The 18193-nt window shown below is 39.8% G+C and overlaps 1 pseudogene; it reads right to left on the reverse strand.

The window, feature by feature from the left end:
* Positions 1 to 12273: 12273 nt before the first annotated feature.
* On the reverse strand, positions 12274 to 13257 carry LOC135227714 (putative olfactory receptor 8G3; annotated as a pseudogene).
* Between the last annotated feature and the right edge of the window lie 4936 nt (positions 13258 to 18193).

Raw genomic sequence — 18193 nt, forward strand, 5'->3', positions numbered from 1 at the left:
TTAGAATGAACACCAGCATACTCACCCAGTGATACCAGATTCACTCTTTCTTGTTCTTGGGCCCACTTGTTTCCTTGTTATGAATAGAAAGGAAATCTCTTCAATTCTCTGTTATTCCCTGTTTTAGGTGGATTATAGCACATGAGTCAGAACTGACTTGATGGCACTGGGTTTGGTATTTTCATTTTTGGTGGACACAAGAGTTTCTCCTTCCTGTGAGCTTTAGCCTACATGTTGACCTCTACAAATTGAGTATTCAGGAAAGGTCTTTTTGTAAGAGGAAAGAAGAAAATATATTCCTGTCATGACATAAATGGTTTATACTCTCAATCTCTGAGTCAATTCTGCTTCTACCAAAAGGCTGTGCATATGTTGTGGGCTATTCAGTTATGTACTTCCTCTCATTTATCTAGTGATGCACCATTTATAAAAATATATATGCTTCTTTTCCTGTCTCCTGAATGTCTGGCTCTGTATGCCATCTCCACCACTCCTAGATGGACTGTGCAGTGCCTAGTGGCTTGGGAGCCACTTCCCTGGCCTGAGCTGCCAAGCCACTGGGCTCCCTTGGGGATTTTTTTTTTTTCTCTCAATTTCTTGCCTCTCTCCACCATCCTTCCCTTCTTTTCCCCTGAACACCGGGTGCCGTGTGCCATCTCTGCTCCTTCTAGATGGGCTGCGCAGTACCACTCAGCTGGGAAGCCACTTCCCCTGTCCACGCCACCATGCCAGTGGGCTCACTCAGTGCTTTTTTTCTCTCTATATTCTTTTCTTTTCTCGATTTCTTGTCTCCTTCTACTTTCCTTCTTTGCCCTTCTCCTGAATACCTAGAGCCATTTGCCATATCTGTTCTTTCTTAATTGGCTGTGCAGTACCACTCAGCTGGGGATCTGCTTCTGGTGGGCTCCCTTGGGCATTTTTTCCCTTTGTTTTCTTCTTTCTTCTTTTCCTCAGGTTTTTTTTTGTTTCTACATATGTTCCTTACCCTTTGTCTTTGTCATTCAGTGCTGCTATAACAGAAGCACCACAAGTGAATGGCTTTAGCAAAGAGAAGTTTATTTCCTCACAGTAAAGTAGGCTATAAGTCCAAATTCAGGTAATCATCTCCAGGGGAAGGCTTTCTCTCTCTGTCGGCCTTCTCATCAATCTTCTCCCAGGCTAGGAGCTTCTCCATGCAGGGATCATGGGTTCAAAGGATGTGCTCTGCTCCCATTGCTGCTTTCTAGGTAGAATGAGGTTCACCCTCTCTGCTCACTTCCCTTTCCTTTTTATCTCTTGAGAGATAATTGGTGGTGCAGGACACACCCCAGGGTAACTCCCTTTGCATTTGATCAGGGATGTTATGTGGTCAGGATAATACAATCTTATGCTAATCTTCTTTAACCTAAAACAACAATCACAAAATTGAGGACAACCACGAGAAGACTGTGAATCATGACCTAACCAAGTTGGCACATATTTTTTGGTGACACAATTCAATCCATAACACCCTTCTCCTGAACCCCTGGCGCCATGTGCCATCTCTGCTCCTTCTTGACAGGAAGTGTACTGTCACTCAGCTGGGAAACTACTTTGTTTCTGGTGGGCTCCCCTGGGGCATTTTTATTTTCTCTCCTTTTTTTCCTTGACTTTCTCTACCTTCCTTCTTTACCCTTCTCCTGAATACCTAGTGCTGTGTGCCATTCCCACTTCTGGACAGCCTGTATAGCTCTGCTCAGCTAGGGATCCACATCCAGTTGACTCCTTTGGAACATTTTTTTTTTCCTAGTTTCTTGTTTCAGTTTGTACTCCTATTCCTTTTTCCCAATCACCCAACCACATAAACCTCTCTCATTCCTTTATTTTTTTTTTAAATCTAGTTTCTTATCTCTCCCATCCTTTCTTTACTTTCCCCCACCCACCTGGCTGCATATGCCGTATCTGCCCCTTCTTGATGGGCTGTGCCTCACTGCCTGGATAGAATGCCACCAGCACATGACTTCCTGGGTCTGTGCCACTCCAATAACAGGCTCCTTCAGAAATTTTTTTTTTTTTGCTCCTGTTTCTTTCTCTTCTTTTCCACACCTAATTAGCTTCACGCATCACAACCCCACTCCACCCCACCCCACCCCGCCCATCTGCACTGTGCACTGACTGTCACACACCTGAACAGCACAGGCATGGAACCTGCCCTGCACTGACACCAGTCTTTTCAGCCCCTGTACCTGCAAAACAACCCATCAGCCACCCACCTTCCACTGGACCTACCCTGCCACACCACAGTTGAGCAACAGGCCCTGCCCACTGGACAAGGTGGCAAGGAGCGTCATGGCCACAGATGAGCAAACAACAAAGAAAGCCCAGCCAAACTACTCAGTCACAACCAAATAAAAGAAAAAGCAGGCCAAAAAAAAAAAAACAAATGTAAAATCAATAAATGAAGAAATTAATAGCTGAATGTACCGAAGACAACAGACAATTATCAAAGCATGTAAAAATACAGGACAGAATGGATCCAGTAGGCATCCAAAATAAAACACCAGATGACCTTCTGGAAGGAAAAGAGGCACTGGAACTACCTGATAGGAAATTCAAATCTCTAATAGTAAGAGCTATCCAAGAGTTGAAGGAAAAAAACAGATCAAAATGAAGAAAAAACAGGCAAAATTATGGAAAAGGCAGACAAAATTATGGAAAATACAGATAAAACAATGAAAGAATTCAGGAAAATAATACAAGAACAAAATGTCAAAATAAATTCAGAACTAGAAATCACACAAAAACAGCAGTTAGAAATCCAAAAGATAAACAACAAAATTTCAGAAATGGACAATGTCATAGAAGGTCAGAGGAGGAGGTTTGAAACTATGGAAGACAGGATGAGCTAAATGTAAGACAAATCCTTGGATACTGCTTTGTTTGAGGAAAAATCAGAGAAAAAAACAAAGAAAAATGAACAAACCTGAAAATGACGCAGGGTACAATCTAAAGCAAAAATTTGCATGGAATCAGAATTCCAGAAGGGGGGAAGGAGGATGGAAAACACAGAGAGGATCATTGAAGAATTGCTGACAAAAACTTCCCTCATATCATTAAGATGAAAAGCTGCCTATCCAAGAAGCTCAATAAACCTCATATAGGATAGAACTCAAAAGAAAACCACCAAGGTATATCATAATCTCACTCGCTAAAACCAAAGACAAAGAAAGAATACTGATAGCAGCTCAAGAAAAAGGAAAATTCACTTACAGAGTGGAAACAATAAGACTAAGCTCTGATTACTTCACAGAAATCATGCAGGCAAGAAGGCAATGGGGTAATATACATAAAACTTTGAAGGAAAGAAATTACCAACCAAGAATAATGTATCCTGCAAAACACCCACTCAAATATAATGACGATGAAATTAGGAAAGCAGATCAGAAGGGACAGGAAAGATCTAAAGACGAAAGAGAGTCAGTATGCTTCATTCCTTTAAAGTACAAGCCCAAGAAGCAAAAAGATGAAAGTGAGTTCCTCATTCTTGATCAGTACTCCCTCCACCCTCTTGTCAATTGAGGGCTTGCAATAAAGACAGCGTGCAGTGATTTCTTTTTCAGTTTGGAAGGCTATGTCACAAATGGGGTCACTGTGACCACCCAGGCATCCATCGCTTTGTTTTTTTAAAAAAAAAAGGTTTATCTACATGCAGCTTGGACGCATGGGGCCCAGTGCAGCCACCCTTTTTTTCATATTACAGGAACCTGAGACTCTCAAGACAAGGGGATAAGATCCCATGACTGACTTATCTGTCCACGGGAAGTTCTGAATTCTCCAGCTCCGATGGTTGCTAAGAATCAAAATATAAGAAAACATTTTTGTGACCATGATTTGAAGATTAGTATAAATTTATCTCAGATTCAATATAAATTTTAAGTGTACTAGCTAAGATCTTTCACATTCAGCACTAGTTACTTCTCTTTTACCTAAGTACACAATCAGAAATAGAATTTTAAGAAAATTTTTGAAGGTCAACTCTTCTCTGAAATGAGGCATTCAATTTAGCCACACTGAATAAAAGCATTTTCCAGTGGTGGCCACTGATTATGTTCCATAATTGTCATGAACAGTATGGGTCAGTTGCCAATACATGTCTTTAGTTTTCATGACATCTTAACTATAACTGCTTATCAGAGTTTGTAGTGTCCTTCAAAGTCTTCTTATAATTTGCTGAAACTGAACATCAGATATCATACTGTGTAAGGGCCATTTTGGTCTTATTTTAGATGAACGTCTTGATCTTAGTAGAATGTGATTTCATTGTATCATGCATGGACAATACTAAGACATAGAGTCACCAGGGTCTTGGATCAAGCATAATGTGTGAAACATGCATAGCAACAGAATATTTGAGGTCAGGATTGTTCTGGAGAGTCCAAGCTATATTGTTACATTATTTTGGAAATTAAAAAGTAGTTTGGGTTTACTTGTGGAACAGTCAAATATCAAAGGGAAATTTTGTTGTCGTTGTCAGTCTTAGGTGCCCTCAACTCCATTCTGACTCACAGCGACCCTATATACAACAGAGCCAAGCATCGCCTGGTCCTGCTCCATCCTCAGAATCCCTGTTATGCTCGAGCCCATTGTTGTAGTCACTGTGTCAGTCCATCTCATTGAGTGTCTTCCTCTTTTTCCTGACACTGTACTCCACCAAACATGACGTCCTTTTCCAGGGACTGGTTCCTCCTGATAACACGTCCAAAGTATGTGAGACGAATTCTTGCTGTCTTCACTTCTAAGGAGCTTTCTGGCTGTACTTCTTCCAAGACGGATTTGTTCATTGTTCTGGCAGTCTGTGGTATAGCCAGTGTTCTTCACCAACACTGTAATTCAAAGGCATCAATTCTTCTTCCATTTCCCTTGTTCATTGTCCAACTTTGGAATGCATATGAGGCAATTGAAAATACCATGGTTTAGCTCAGGTGCACCTTAGTCCTCCATGTGACATCTTTGCTTTTTAACACTTCAAAAAGGTATTTACAGCAGATTTGTCCAATGCAGTACATCACCTGATTTCTTGATTGTTGCTTTCTTGGGCGTTGATTATGGGTCCAAGTAAAATGAAATTCTTGACAAATTCAGTATTTCCTCCCTTTATCATCTTGTTCCTTATCAGTCTGGTTTTGAGGATATTTGTTTACTTTATGTTGAGGTGCAATCCGTACTGAAAGCTGTAGTATGATCTTCGTCAGCAAGTACTTCAGGTCCGCTTCACAAAGCATTATAAATCCCAAGAAAGATGAAAGGAAAAACCACAATTAGGCATATCAAAGGGGAACTACTAAAAAAGTAAAGAGAAAGAGAAAATCATAAATACGCTAAAGAAATGATTGTTACCTTTAAAGGAACAGCAATTTGATATTTCAGTTCTTAAATGATGAAAGTCAGAAGACAATGAGAAAACCTTTTTAAAGTTCTAAACAAAATAACAGTGTACATAAAATTTTACACTCATTGTTAATATACTTAAAAAGTGGTGTTTCAAAAATGAAAGTATTCCAGATGGATAAATAATAACAATAATTGTTTCTATTGGACAACTTTAAGAAATATTAAAATTCATTTTCTGGCAAAAATAAAATAAACCAAATGGATATTTCTATCTACACAAAGTAATAAAGACTGGCAAACATGGAGGGAAATACAAAAGGCATTTCTGTCATCTTAAAATTTCTTTGAGATATAAATACTAATGAATAATAACAGCAATGTGTCTTAGGCTGGGTTATCTAGAGAAGCAAAACCAGTAAAGCGTATGTATGTATATATGTATATATAGAGAGAGAGACATGGAAAAAGATCCATAACAAGGAAATGGCTCATGCAGTTTTTAGAGGCTGGAAGTCCCAAAGCTTGTGGGATAAGAAAGAATATCCTCCTGATTCATGTATCTGCAGGGGCTGGCAAACCCAAGATCAGCAGGCTGGAGTGCAGGGCTGTAGCAGGCTATGAAGATCAACGAATCTCAAGATCCTCAGGCAAGCTGCTAGCTCAAGTCCCAAGAATCAGAGGATGGGATCCAGCTGCAGGATTCAAACAAACAAAAGCCCCAGCAAGGTGAGCAGGAAGTAAGTAGGTGGAGGAGGGTGGAGGGATGAAGGGTGAGGAGTTAGATAGCAGCCACGGGCCCTACCCCAACTGTTACCACTCAGCAGATTACATCATGGGGGTGATCACATATCAGATTTCAACAGGGAAGTGATCAAAACATTATATAACTGCCAAAACCTTGTGAATCATGGCTCAGCCAAGGTGACATGCAATTTTAACCATCACATAATGTATTATGGATTTTATAACATGTGTAGAATAAAACAGATAACAACAGTAGTACAGATGATGGGAAGAGGAAATGGAAAGTATACTGTAAGTTTCCTACATTATACACGATTTGAAGATGGACTGTGATAAGCTAAAGTGGTAAAACTTTAATGATCATCAAAAATAAAAACAAAGGTTTAAGTGAGAAGTCAATGTTTTTAATATTGTTGTTAGAAGCCCTCAAGCTGATCTCGACTCACATTGACCCCACATGACAGAAAAAAAGTAGCCCCATAAGTTTTTCTTGGCTGCATTCTTTACAGAAGCATATAACCAGGTCTTTCTCCTGTGAAGGTGCTGGATGGGTTTAGCATTTTAGAAGACAACAGCTTAACCATTTGCACCTCAAGGACTCATTGATAAGCCAAAAAGCCAAAACAAAACTCTTTGCCCTCCAGTCAATTCCAACTCATAGGGACCCTGTAAGACAGAGTAGAACTGCCCCATAGGGTTCTCCAGGCATGGCTGGTGAATTCAAACTGACAGCCTTTTGCTTAGTAGCAGAGTTCTTAACCACTATGTCACCAGCGCTCCTGATAAGCCAATAAAAAAATAGTAGAGATAAAAAGAATACAAGTTAAATGAAGAAAGATTCATTCTTACAAATAGAAAACAAGTAGCAATATGGTAAGTTTGTAATTAATCATAACAAAAATTACTTTAAATGTAATCTAAACACTCTAATTAAAAAGTAGAGAATGTCAGGGGAGAAAAGAAAAAACAAACAATGCAGGAATGCATGTGTTCTAAAAGAAAAATGAAATAACCAGCTGAGCAACCAACAAAACAAAACAAAACAAAAAAACACACACACTTTAAATATAAAGTGACGGAGGTTAAACAGTAAAAAGACAGAAACAGATGTACAATGTAAAAACAACGCTAAACCTGTAACCAAACCTGTTGCCATCGAGTCAATTCTGACTCATAGCAACCCTATAGGACAGAGTAGAACTGCCCCATAGAGCTTCCAAGGAGCGATTAGCTAAATCAATATCAGTGAAACTAGATATAAGGAAAAAGAAATCTACCAGGGGCAAAGAGAAATATTTTATGATGACAAAATACATGAAAACCCAAATGTGTATGCACCTAGTAACAGGTTGTCCTAATAGGCATGTCTGTCTGTGAGATCTTGCTCTTCAGAAAGGTGGGACTACCACACATCATTTGAATACCAGTTTGCTACCTAGCAGTCAGGAAATTGTCTCCTGGCAGAGGGCAAACCTGGTTGTGAGGCTTAGATCATGAGTTTTTCTTTACTCAGCAGTCATAGTTTTGTAATACTTGTCCATTGCCTAAAATCAATTAATCTATATACTTTACCCAGTTTTATTTATTGTTTTGGCAAGAGTACCAATGACACTGTCCAGGCTCAAGTATAGTTTAAACTTTCACATTGCTGAAATCTTCCCTCAATTTCAGTCTAAAATGATGTAATCCATCAGAAAAAGAATGGCAATATACTGACAGTATTTGGTTAATCAAAAGAAGGAAAAAAAATCCTCTCTCAAATTCCCTCAACATGTTGTCACACATTTATTCTTTCCCACCTCTTTGAATCTGCTCAACTGAGGGCAAGGCCAGTATTCAAAAACTTTGTCTTTCATCTTGCAGTTATTTGTTTGTTTGTATGGCTCAAGCATCTTCCCATATTTTTGCCAGGATCCCAACTTGCCAACCCGGGGGGAAGACAGCCTGTGTTTTCCTCCATGGTGATCCTCATTCTCATTTCCCTGTTCTACAGTCTGAGACAATAAAGCCCCAAGTGCCCAAGGCCATGCAGCAAACATTCAGATAAATATGGCCGTAATTTATTTCTACTTTCCTGAGTCTTTGATTACTATCAAGACAAATGTTTTATACAAAATTATTAAATGTCTATGAAAAAAACTTTTGGTTGACGTTTATGCGTATTCCAGGGGCCCAGTGCTTTCTCAGAACCCTAGGTTCCTGGAGGCCCCTGAAAATTCAGTTCCTCTGACCTACCCTCGTCTCACCCATTGGTCCTGACCAAGCTTCTCTGACTTTGTACTGGAGTCACTTGTGAATGTTAAAACAAAAAGAAACAGAAAAAAGGGAACGCACATTCACATTTACAAAGGAAGACACAACACTGAACTTCCTCACGAATGATTGTCAGATTATGAAAATTTTTTGCTTTCTTCCTTATGGTTTCTCTATTTTCAAGTTTTGTGCATTAGTTTTACAATCATGAACAGACAATAAAAATTGCAATTTAAGCACAAGATAAATTGTAGAGAAAATATAATTATTTTCTATTTCTTGAGAAACATAAAGAAAAAAACTAAGATTTTGTCTACCACTACAATAAAATTCTTTCAAATATCCAGTTTAATGTTAATTTTTCCATAAAAAGTGAGTTCAATTAATTGTGACTCATCTATTTCCCTTAATATAATATTACACACATATGTATTTATAAAGGAAATGGCTCATGAGGTTGTGGTGGCTAGCAAGTCCCAAATTTGTGGGTTGGGTGTTGGCTTCTCCAGACCCACGTGGCTGCTGAGACTGATGAACCCAAACTGGCAGACCAGGCCACAGTCTACTGGCTCCAAAGGGTGCCAAAGTAGGTCACACAATAGCCACTGGCCAGTGGGGCTGTGGAGGCCGGCAAATCCCAGAACTGGCAGGTCAGACAGCAAGCCTCTAGCTTAAGTCTCAAGAACCTGAGGTCAATTGATCACTACCCGGAAGTGGGATCCAGATGGAGAGAGAAAGAGCCTCACCAGGACACAAACATATATCTTAGATGCAGGCCAAACCCCAGGGAAGGGCATAACTTTAGTAAGGGTAGGACTTGAGTCATGCCCTTCTGCAAGGCTGTGACCCAAGACACACTCTATACCAGTCCTTCCTCATCAACATGTAGGGGTCAAGACAGACAACACATACAATGGAGGACAGCCATAAAATATTGGGATTCATGGCCTAGCCAAGTTGACACTTAAACCCAGCCATCACAGATTTTGTATACCTCACTTGCATGAAACTCTGTAGGGGCAGTTCTACTCTGTCCTGTAGGGTCGCTATGAGTTGGAATCAACTCGACGGCAATGGTTTGGTTTTTATTTGCATAGTCTGACTCAGTCAATGTGTGTGAGTCACAAAGACCATGGCTACAAGGGCCATATTAAGTAATACATTACACTGGAAATATATTTTTAAAAAATCTCTGAAACACATACAGTTCTTACAGACAATTATTTTAACCTATTACCCTTTTTTTTTTTTTATCACCCTTTAGTGTGGAAAAAAAAATTCTCACTGGATGTCATTTGTTCAATATATGGAGTAATAAAATAAAAATTATACATAGTCCTTGTAAAACATGTCCAAGCAATATACATTTATGTGTATAATACAGATACATACACATTTATGTTACACATAAATATATACAAATATAAGGATCACAAACATGCATATATATATATATATATATATATACATATACAGATGAACACACAAACACATTTTTTTGTAGGATTAAAACATGAGATGTGGAGATAAGGACTAATTAGTGCGTAGATAGCCAAGTAAGAAGTTTCTTCCAGTTTCCAAAGAGGAAAATATCGTCACCTCTCTCATTACAACCTGTGATTTCATGTGGGAGGTGAAGGGTGATATCACATTGGGGTATTAATGTTAACTATTTGCTAATGACAAAGCAAGCAATGCGTGTCAGACCAGTCAGATGAATTTAAAAATACATTTTAACCAGGTGTAAATGCTCACGCTCGGTCAAAAAAGCCCCTGTAGCCCTGTGCTCTGCCTCTGGGTACAGCTTTATACAGATGAACAATCAAAAGCATGATGTTATTTGGAGATGTCCATGCTTGTCTCCTTAATGCAACTGTTTCGGAGGCTTAGAATCTCAGAAGCATTAAAACAAAAACACCAGGAGTTCTAATCTAGAAATGGTCCTGAAAGTAAAGTGAAATATCTGGTCTGTAAAAGTCTAAAGAAGCATTCTAGGGAAAGATGGGGAAATGCATCCAGGTGCTGCTACCATGGGCAAGAGAAGTTGTGGGAGTTCAGCAACTGGCAGGAGGAGCTGGCAGGACCTGGTGCCATGAAGAGCTTCTGAGAGTTCTCAGTAGAAAGGACTCCAAGGCAACTGTTTATTTTGTTATTGTTGTTTATTGCCTCTGAGGAGGACTAATAAGAGTTTTGTGGTTGCTGTTCTAAAAAGCACCAATGGGAGCTTATTTGGGAAAGGGGAAGAGTGGGGAATTTATTGTTTGGAAGTCTTCCCAAACTATCGTCTGAGTCACATTTTCTATTTTAAACTTCCTCTTTACTAGGCGTCTTAGCTATCTAGTCCTGCTACGGAAATACCACGAGTGGATGGCTTTAACGAGAGGAATTTATTCTCTCACAGTCTAGCAGGCTAGAAGTCCAAATTCAGGGTGTCAGCTTCAGGGGAAGGCTTTCTCTCTCTGTCAGCTCTGGAGGAAGGTCCTTGTCATCAACCTTCCCCTAGTTTAGGAGCTTCTCAGCACAAATACTCTGGGTCCAAAGATGTGCTCCCCTCCCTGTTATTCATGGTTGGTGGTGATGAATTCTCCATATCTCTCTGCTAGCTTCTCTATTTATATTGCAAAAGAGATCGACTCAAGGCACAACCTAAGCTTGTAGATTGAGTCCTGCCTCATTAATATAACTGCCTCTAATTCTGCTTCATTAACATCACAGAGGTAGGATTTATAGCTCATAGGAAAATCATATCAGATGACAAAACGGTGAACAATCACACAATACTGGGAACCATGACCTAGCTAAGTTGACACATCTTTTTGGGGGGCACAGTTCAATCCATAACCCTAGGTAAGGAGGGAGATTCTCAAATTTTATTTCAGGGCCAGGGAATTATTGTCTATGAAATAATTCTGTCCCCCCGTTTTTTTCTTTTTTCAGAATAAATACTGAGTCTTTGGGGAGGAGGGGTACATGTAATTAGTCAAAAATAATTTTCCAGTTTTTAAATTTGCATGTGAATAAGTGATCTGTATGATTTCAGTGCATGGTCAAAAACGTCACTTCTACATCTGTGATTCCATAATGTGAGTGAAAACAAAAATCTTTTAGATATGGGGAAAATGAATATAGGATTCTCAAGGAAAGGAGGTAGTAGCACAATACTAAAACTGTGAAGAAAAGAATGTAGCATAAAGAAATAAGTAATAATACACTTAATATATTTGGCTATAATTAATCTATCAGTGTCTTGCACTACAGAGTTGTCATCTTGTGGGCAGGAATTATGTGTTATCAACCATCACCAGTGAAAAAGAGGAAGACCCCCAACAAGATGGATTGAAAGAGTGGCTACAACAATGGACTCAAGCATAACGATTGGTAGGATGCCACAGGACCAGACAGTGTTTAATTCTGTTGTACATAGGGCCTCCATGAATCGGAACCAACTTGACAGCACCTAACAACAACAACAAAACCCATCATCTGCCTCCGCATTCCTTAATACACTTCTCTGCACTTAGTAACTAGAAGGGATTGAATTTTGTAGATTTCAAGTGGTTAAAAATTATTTATTTTAGAGATCATTTTTTTTTCGAAAGAGATTCAATACACAAAAGTATGTTAAGATCAGAGATCACAGACCAAAAGGATCATTCTATGAATTCTGATAGATCTTATCTAACAAAGTTCCAAATGCCATTTATATAATTTATAATCTCCCCACATGAAGGTCTTTGAAATTTTTTTTAAAAAAATGATAGGAGGTAATATGGATTACTACAGGTGACCTCTGGGACTTCCTAGAATTGACACTGCCCTCCATGTGACTGTCCTCCACGTGGCACTATGAATCCAGTCTTGTCCTTGGGATCTTTTTCCAAATATTAGAGTGTTGGAAATAATCTCACTACTTGCGTATATATGTTGCTATCTCTGGACTCCTTCTTTACTGGATCTTCTCCAAGAATTATAAATCTTTGTTAATGCAAAATGGTCTTTTCTCAATGATTTTTTTAGAGCACTTTTGACATCCTTATTCCTCAGGCTGTAGATCAGGGAGTTCAGCATGATAATGGTGTAAAGCACAGAAGACAATTTGCCTTGGTCCATGGAGCTGACACTTGATGGCTGAAGGTACGTGAAGGCTGCAGAACCATAGAAGATTGTGACAGCTCAGATGTGGGAGCTGCATGTGCTGAAGGCTTTGGACCTGCCTTCAGTGGAGTGGATTTGCAGGATGCTGGCAATAATGGAGACATAGGAGCCAAGGATGACCAAGGTTGGTGCAAGAATATTAAATGCACTGAGACACAAAAGCACCACTTCATTGATGTAAGTGCTGGAGCAGGAAAGCTCCATTAGTGGAAAAAGATCACAAAAGTAATGGTTGATTATTTTAGCCTTGCAGAAAACCACTCTTAGCATATAACCTGTGTGAACTGTGACACCAATCACGCCCGTCATATATACTTCAACTACCAACCAGGAGCAGACCTGACAAGACATGGTGACATTGTAAAGCAATGGATTACAGACAGCAACATAGCAATCGTATGCCATCACAGCCAACATATGGCATTCTGATATAATAAAAAAAAATGAAGAAGTAGAGCTGAGTCATGCATTCGGGGTAGGAGATGGTGTTCTTCTCCGTCACAAAGTTCACCAGCATTTTGGGGGTAATGACAGTGGAATAGCAGAGATAATGAAGGACAAACTGCTGAGGAAATAGTACATGGGGATATGCAGGTGAGAACTGAGCCCAATCAGTGTGATCATGCCCAGATTCCCCACCACTGTGATAATATAGACTCCTAGGAAGAAAAGAAAGAGGGGCAGCTGGAGTTCTGACTTTTCTGTTAGCCCAGCAAGGATGAATTCAGTCACTGTGGAGTGATTTCCTGCTGCCATTTTCCTATGGGAATTCTATAGAGGAAGAGAAGAAGAAATTAGAGGTAGGTGTAAATTTATGCAGTGTAAACCAGGTACAAGTCTTGCCATTCAGGTACCTCCAGCTCTTTCCCCCGTCCCTGTTGTATGTTAAAAGTTAAAGATTCTGGGATCTCAGAATTATGGGTCTTGCAAATACACATCAGATGGAATTGTACATATTTTTTTGTTTCTGTGCTCTAACAGTGAGTCTTAGTATTAACCAGCGTCTGAACATCCAAAGAACTACTCTGATAACTTAGAATAATGAGTGTTCTGAGACTCAGTGGTGCAATGGTGAAGCACTCAGCTGCTAACTAGAAGGTTCAAACTCATCTAAGTGGCTCTGTGGAAGAAAGATCTACCAATCTGCTTCTGTAAAGATTACAGCCTAGAAAACCCTACAGGGTAGTTCTACTCTGTCATGCAGCATCAATATGAGTTGAAAACTGACTCAATGGCACCTAATTGAAATGACAACAACAAAGTACCTTCCATGTCTTATTTGCAATCCTCTCAATTCTTCTGTAAAACATATACTACCAGTATACTGGTTGCCATTAAGCTGATTCGGACTCTTGGCAACCCCACGTGTGTAAGAGTAGAACTGTTCTCCACAAAATTTTCAGTGGTTGATTTTTGGACATAGATGAGCAGGACTTTCTTTTAAGGCACGTTTACTGTCTAGGAATCCCACAACAATTATTAGTATAATTATTTTATATATTAGGTAACTAAGTCTCATTGTGGTTAAAAATTTGCAGGTAGGTAGGCGTGTTACAACAAATGATCATATATGACAGAAGGCCTGTCTGTCTCTACGTGGCTCCTTCTCCACTTCATCTTCTGTTTCTTCTTTTAGCTACTCATGTCTGCCATCTTGTTTTTATCTCTTTGTCATACCAGAGAAACAATTCAATGCAATTTATGTGAGGAATGTATTAATGTAAACTACAAAAATAATATACTGACCACAGATGTAGGCTGGTTTCCCCTTAGAGAGTACCTTGATTCCTGGCAACAATTCAAAAGTATTGAAACAGTGGCTCTGGAAAGTAACTAACTGAATAGTTAACATTAAGTGTAACACTCAAATTGAGCTCCACATCCAGGAAGGAAGTGAGTTTTCTAATGAGGAGAAGGTAAAACCCATTCATTGTCAAAACACCATGTGCTTCATGTTCTTGTATAACCTGACGTGTTCCATGACTCTTGGGGCTTTTGTTCTGGAGGACCGTGGCAAGAGAATGGAAATTTTACTTGGTATTTAGAGCATGCTGTCTTTGCATGTTTTAGGCATGTCGTTTTAGTGCATGTTGCACTCACCTTCAAATCGGATCTTTTATCACTCACCCAATGGCATTAAAGACCAAAGCAGAAAGAATGTGTGTATCTCCAAGACATGAGTTTTGAAGGAAGTTGATGAGTCCTGGCATGGGATATCGTGATGACTGTTCTATGTTCAAAAGAGAGAGATCCAAAATATATCATTAAAGATTGCTGGTGTATCAAAAACAAGGAAAAGGGTGTTGAAAGAAGAATGAAAATGAGGGTGGTATTACTATTTATTTAGTACTTATCATGTGATTAAGGAGTCCTGGTGGTGCAGTACTTAAGAAATGAGCTGATGACCGAAAGGTTGGCAGTTTCAACGAATCAGTTGCAGATGTTCCAGTCTGCATCAGTAAAGATTTACAGCCTTGGGAACCCTATAGTGCAGTTTAACTTTGTCCTGTAGGTTTGCTATGAGTCGAAATAGACTGGAAGGATGGCAATGGTTTCCTTTTTTTTTTTTTTAACCATGTGATTAAAACTGTCCATGCACTTCATAAATACTATTTGATATATTTTCCTCAGCAACCCTATGTGATATGAACTTATTATTCCCATTTTATAGTTTAAAAAAATGAAATTGGAAAGACTTAAGTGACTTGTTCATGTTGTGCCTGGATGTTCAATATAGAGGTGGATGATGGTTTCCTAATTGTACAGATAAATCTGACATACATATGGGAAATAAAAGTTATAATAAAAGACTTGAACTAATACTGATGTCTTCCAGAAATACCGTTCTGCTAAAAACAATGTGGAAAATGCATGCTAGATTCAAAGAATGTCATAGCTGGAAAAAATTGTGGTAGCAATTATTAACACTTTAGTGTGATTCCATGTAGATCAGCATCTAGATTAGATTCCACAGTGCTGCACCCTGCACCTGTCATTTATCCACAGTCAGGTTGCTCTATAAATACTGGATGGATAAAGGGATGTAACTAAGTTCGAAACTTGAAAGAAATGAAAAAGCCATTATCTTTCCCAAATTGTCAATTTCATCTGAAATTCTCCAATTATAAGAGCAAGCTGTCATTCTGCCACTAAAATGTTTGCTGAACATATCTGTGCTTACACTGCGCAAGTGATACCTGAAAACAAGTAAATATAAAGCCAAAATTTCACCTTCTGTGGAGTCCTTTGCTTTCATGTTCCAAGATGTTTCAAGTAAAATACTAATGCCACAGGTTATTACTATCCCAGTCTTTGGTATTGACAATTTTCACATGCTTTCTACTTTGTGGATTATTGTTAAAATTAAAGTCCTCTAAATTTTTAAGTAATTATATTTTGAAAAATTTTTGTTTGTTAATAGGAAAATAGTTTTCTTTTGTTGTTGAAGCTTCTTATCCATAGGAGTAGAGTTTACCCACGATCGTGAAGGAATCTTTCTAGAGCGAGGGCCTGTTAGTCTCTAAATACCATCAGGACACTGCAAAATTAAGATTTTAAAAGTGATTTTATAGAGTTTAGTAATAGTACTAGGAAAAACTGTTTACCTTCTCAGGTACACAATTATTTGACTTGTTTAGAAAAATAAAGTGATATTTTCAACCATGAAAAATGTTGCTTAGCTTATTAGATGTGCTTCTGAAAACACTAAAAAAATCATGGTAATTCTTCCATTAAAATGTCTTATGGATTGGTAAATACTACAGTTTTAGCCTTTTATGGAGTTGTATCAGTGCAGAACTTCTCCTTAGTACAATGAAGGCATTGACATGAGGAAAATGTTATTATTTATATTTCTTAAGCTGTCCTTAGATACCTTAGACCTTAAACAGTGTAATAAATCTGACAACAGACAATAAGATTTTTAGGGCAGAAAACATAAAATGCTTTAAGGATTACAAAATTCTGAAAGGCATTTCAGCTTAAAAAATTGTCAAAAGTATGCTTAGTGTAAAAAACAAAAACAAGGGGGTGGGGCCAAGATGGCAGACTAGGTAGATGCTACCTTGGATCCCTCTTGCAAAAAAGACTTGGAAAAACAAGTGAATTGATGACATACATGACAATCTATGAACCCTAACCATCAAACACAGATCTAAAGAGTTGACCTGAGTGACAGGTGAACGAAAAGCTGTGCCCTGAACCAGCAACCACTTCTGGATCCCATGACCCATTCCACAGCCTTGAGCCCTTGTGGTTCCCTGGTGCTGAGTGGCAGGGCTGATAGCGGCTTGCTGAGGTGGGGCAGGCACAGGATGCAGCCCTAACCCCTAGCCCCCTGGGGTGACCTCCGTAGAGACCAAGGCAGCACAAGCAGCCTGCACACTGACGTGGCTAATGAGAGAATGAGCAACCACGGGGAAGCACTGACTGTTTTTGGAGCCTGAAGCCAGCATCCCAGTCAGAAAACCTTGGGGCCAGGCTTTGGACGGGGCACAGTGAAGCTGAGCATGGCATCCTGAGATGGTACAAACACGAGATGCAGCCCTAGCCCCCAAAAGTGAACTCGGGGGGAAGCCCAGCCAGTGCACGCAGGCAGCGCAGCAACACAGCTGACAGGAAGAGAAGTCACCGGAAGGCAGTGACTGGTTTTGGAGCCTGGACTGTGGCGTCCCAGCTGGGGAACCTTGGCTCTGGGCTTTGGACTGGGAGTGGAGGAACTGACCACTGCTTCTGAGACAGCACATGCACAGAACAGGGGCCTGACCCTCGGGGGCAATCTCCACCCAGCCAATGCACACAGGCTATAGGCCCCTTGGGAATCTCAGATAAAACAGTCCTCACAAACAAGATAAGTAACTTTGTCTATATTCTTGGGTACTACTCTCTCCTATCTATCTGATCCCTCCCCTCCCCTTCCCAGGCAGCTTCATTAACATTGGAATTTCCTAGGCCACAGAGTGAAGTTTTGTTTGTTTGTTTTGTCTTTTCCTAAGCCATTCTCTTGGCCTGATAGAAGCAGCTACAAAAAACCCAGGGACCAAATACCCTTCCCTGATGTCCCAAAATTGGACAAAAAAATACAGAGCCAGCTCCAGCCAAGCATATGAGATCCACAGTCTTGGGCTTTCATCCCTACAGGGAACAAGGTGGCTTTTATAATGCAAAGGCAATTATGATACTGATCTGACTGTAATTGTTTTAGCAGAGTACTGAAAAGACATGTTTCCCAGGTCTGATATCTCTGCATATTCAACAGAGCCCTCACTGACCCACAATGGGAAACTGAGGGCTGAAGCTCCACCCAAACCACGTAACCTTCTGCCATGGGTGTCTGAGGATAGTGACACCTACCAATCTGTAGAGGTACATGCATTGGGTGCCTACAGGGCCCACCCACCAAAGTGCTTTAGGAATAGAGACACACCTACCTCACTGGCACTTGGGGGAAGCCTGTCAGCATCCTGCCCCCCGGAATGTGACCTGCTGCTACTAGAATCTGATGCACAACTATCACCACTACTCCTCTAAGCAAATGGGTGACAGTCCACCCCAAACACTTGGTGACCCAAAATCAGATTCTACTCAAGAATAATGAATGGACACTTAGGCTTATATTTCTGGTACCAGTCCAAACCAGCTGGTAATAGCACATAAGTGATTCAAGGGCTACAACAATCAAGACAGCACAATC

Source organism: Loxodonta africana, chromosome 15, assembly GCF_030014295.1.
Source record: "Loxodonta africana isolate mLoxAfr1 chromosome 15, mLoxAfr1.hap2, whole genome shotgun sequence".
In the NCBI taxonomy this organism is placed as follows: domain Eukaryota; kingdom Metazoa; phylum Chordata; class Mammalia; order Proboscidea; family Elephantidae; genus Loxodonta; species Loxodonta africana.